A 3,429-nucleotide genomic window follows, 5' to 3' on the forward strand; every position below is an offset into this window, starting at 1 on the left:
AACAAATTAATATTCAATTCCAAAAAGTGTAATCATATTTCTTTTAAAAGAAAAGAAATAGAAAATTCATTAAAACATTGCCAGTTTGGCAATATAATCGTTGATATATTTGTTTCTTCAGACTTTTATTGAACAAAAGCATCGCGAAATTCTACGGTGAGCCGTGTGAGCTTGATGGCTGGGGGCATACGGGAACATTTTTCTCAGATAGCATTTCGTAGGTAGCATACGTTTTATATACGTTTCCTAAATATGCTAATATTCTACACGTTTAAGAAACGTATATAAAACCGACATATACTACTGGAGTTTTTCTCCCTCACGCATACAAAGATACTCCGCCTATCCGTGCGACGATACACGATCGTCACACGAATAGTCCAACCGTCCTTTTTTGCGTGGCAGAAAGAACACGCGTGCTCGGTAATATTCCATATTGCGTTCAGCGGACTCAACAGTTGAGTGAGCGCTCCGGTGTATTCTTCTAGATCTGAAATTTTGATTGGGTGTTGAGTTCGCTGAACGTCTTCGGCAACAATCGGCAGTCACTTCGACTGTGCGAATTGGTCAAATCGGGCGTACAAGTCGCGAGTGTCGTAAGTACGAAAGTGAGTTTATCTTTATAGTTCCGAATAACCACTCGACCGCGACGGACACGTTTCGGATCGGGTACTCTAACTTCGGCTTTTTATATTTCATCTCGATATTGTTGGTTGTCTTGCAAATCTGGACAGCCTATTCGTTCGTCCTGACGCGCGTGTGGCGTGACGGCGTCGTAAACGTGGGTGCCCGGTGTCCGTTCAGGCTTCTGTTTCCATTTCTGTTTCTGTTTTCTCGTCCGCCATTTTCGCGTGCATTTTATCATCCTTTTGTCTCTACTGTCATTACATTGGATACTGGCCGTATCGTTGGCGATCGCCATTAAATTAAGAAGAAGAAGAAGAGTGGATTTATGGTTTTCTCGGAAATTTTGTCAGCACAAGTAAGTATATATTTTTATAGGTTATTTTTAATATTAATATGAACCATATAAATATAAAGAAAATATCGGACATTTCGGAATTCACAGGTTCTTCTTCAACGATTGTTATAAATGTTTCTTTAATTCTTTGTTAAAGAATCTGGAGACACGGTAGTGTCTCGGCTTAACGGTTTCAAGGAATTGAGTCTCCTGTTTTTGTCAGCGTGGAATTTGTACAAAAAAAAGAAGCCGTCCGTATTTACTATCACAAGAACGTGATCGTGTATATCTATATGGTCTTGGTAAGTTGATGCATGAATTTAGCACATGTATTTTATATATTTTAAAGACTTTTGAGTGTGACACGTTTATTTAATTTAAGAGTTTAATTATTTTAATATTAATAATGCAATCATTTATAGGAAAATTGAAAATTTAAGTAAATAAAATAGACGTGTACACATCTTGTCTAAAAATTTTATATTTTTATATTTTTCTCCAAATCCTAAAAATGTCTTTTTAGTCTATTACTTTATGTTTATAAAAAATGTTGACGCTCGAGAAAATTTCGAAAAAATTTCGGAAGTATTTACATGATTCAAGCACATTATAACAAATATTATTTTCTCGTTTTCTTCGTAAACTTTTTAATTTCAAAAATAAAAAATAAATTTGTGATATTACTACGGTAGTTAATTAGATTTGCGTTTTAAGTTCGACGGATGTTCGGCGCGCAAGGGGGGGAACTACTTACGTGGTATATAATATTCACACTCTAACATATCTTATATATGATCGCACCAATAACCGCTGAATAGCTCTCATTAGCCTGATTATTCTTGTTATTTGAAATTATCGAGAGTCTTCTTTAATTTATTTGTTAAAAAATAAATTAATTTAATTTCAAAACTAAAAAATAATTTAGAACATAAACGAAAAGAAAAGGTGACGTAAGGGTCATATGGAATAAATTTAAAAAGTTAAATAAAACAAAATAGTCATATATAATAAAACCACATCTTACAAAATTACGAAATATATATTTCAAAAGAATAGAAATTCTATAAAAAACTCTTTTACGAACATTTCAGCTCGTAGATTGAGCCTTCTTCAGAAGAGAACACATATTCTTAAAGATAATATTGTCGGATTAATCTGAGTATCCATCTCCATTATAACATTGTTCACCAAGCGATTGACAGATCGTAAGTAAAGAAAAGTCAGCTTTAAAGATGGACATCATTATTCTGCACTCTCACAATAAATTAATACATTCAGTAATCTGATCGTCAATATATTAAACTTGTAGAAATCAGAATTATAAAGTTGTTTTACACTATTACAGAACTCAGAATAAAGAAAAATAAAAAATTTTTTCAAATGATAGATCGTCTGCAACTAACATTGAATGTGCCACCATAGTGAGTGTTCGATGACAACTGATATTTTTCTTTATTCTGAGTTCTATAATAGTGTAAAACAACTTTATAATTCTGATTACTACAAATTTTATACATTGACGATCAGATTACTGAATGTATTAATTTATTGTGAGAGTGCAGAATAATGATGTCCATCTTTAAAGCTGACTTTTCTTTACTTACGATCTGTCAATCGCTTGGTGAACAATGTTATAATGGAGATGGATACTCAGATTAATCCGACAATATTATCTTTAAGAATATGTGTTCTCTTCTGAAGAAGGCTCAATCTACGAGCTGAAATGTTCGTAAAAGAGTTTTTTATAGAATTTCTATTCTTTTGAAATATATATTTCGTAATTTTGTAAGATGTGGTTTTATTATATATGACTATTTTGTTTTATTTAACTTTTTAAATTTATTCCATATGACCCTTACGTCACCTTTTCTTTTCGTTTATGTTCTAAATTATTTTTTAGTTTTGAAATTAAATTAATTTATTTTTTAACAAATAAATTAAAGAAGACTCTCGATAATTTCAAATAACAAGAATAATCAGGCTAATGAGAGCTATTCAGCGGTTATTGGTGCGATCATATATAAGATATGTTAGAGTGTGAATATTATATACCACGTAAGTAGTTCCCCCCCTTGCGCGCCGAACATCCGTCGAACTTAAAACGCAAATCTAATTAACTACCGTAGTAATATCACAAATTTATTTTTTATTTTTGAAATTAAAAAGTTTACGAAGAAAACGAGAAAATAATATTTGTTATAATGTGCTTGAATCATGTAAATACTTCCGAAATTTTTTCGAAATTTTCTCGAGCGTCAACATTTTTTATAAACATAAAGTAATAGACTAAAAAGACAAATTCAGAGTCATAACATTAAAATTTCAATCACGTAGTCAAAAAATGAAAGAGAAACAATAAATTCGAAGATATAAATAATATATAACAGAAATAGACATTTTCAATAAAACTTAACCGTAAATCTTCAAATCTTCAAGACTTTACATGTTTCGACTCTTGGATTGAGTCT

This window comes from Cyphomyrmex costatus, unplaced genomic scaffold (assembly GCF_001594065.2).
Source record: "Cyphomyrmex costatus isolate MS0001 unplaced genomic scaffold, Ccosl1.0 scaffold477, whole genome shotgun sequence".
Taxonomy (NCBI): domain Eukaryota; kingdom Metazoa; phylum Arthropoda; class Insecta; order Hymenoptera; family Formicidae; genus Cyphomyrmex; species Cyphomyrmex costatus.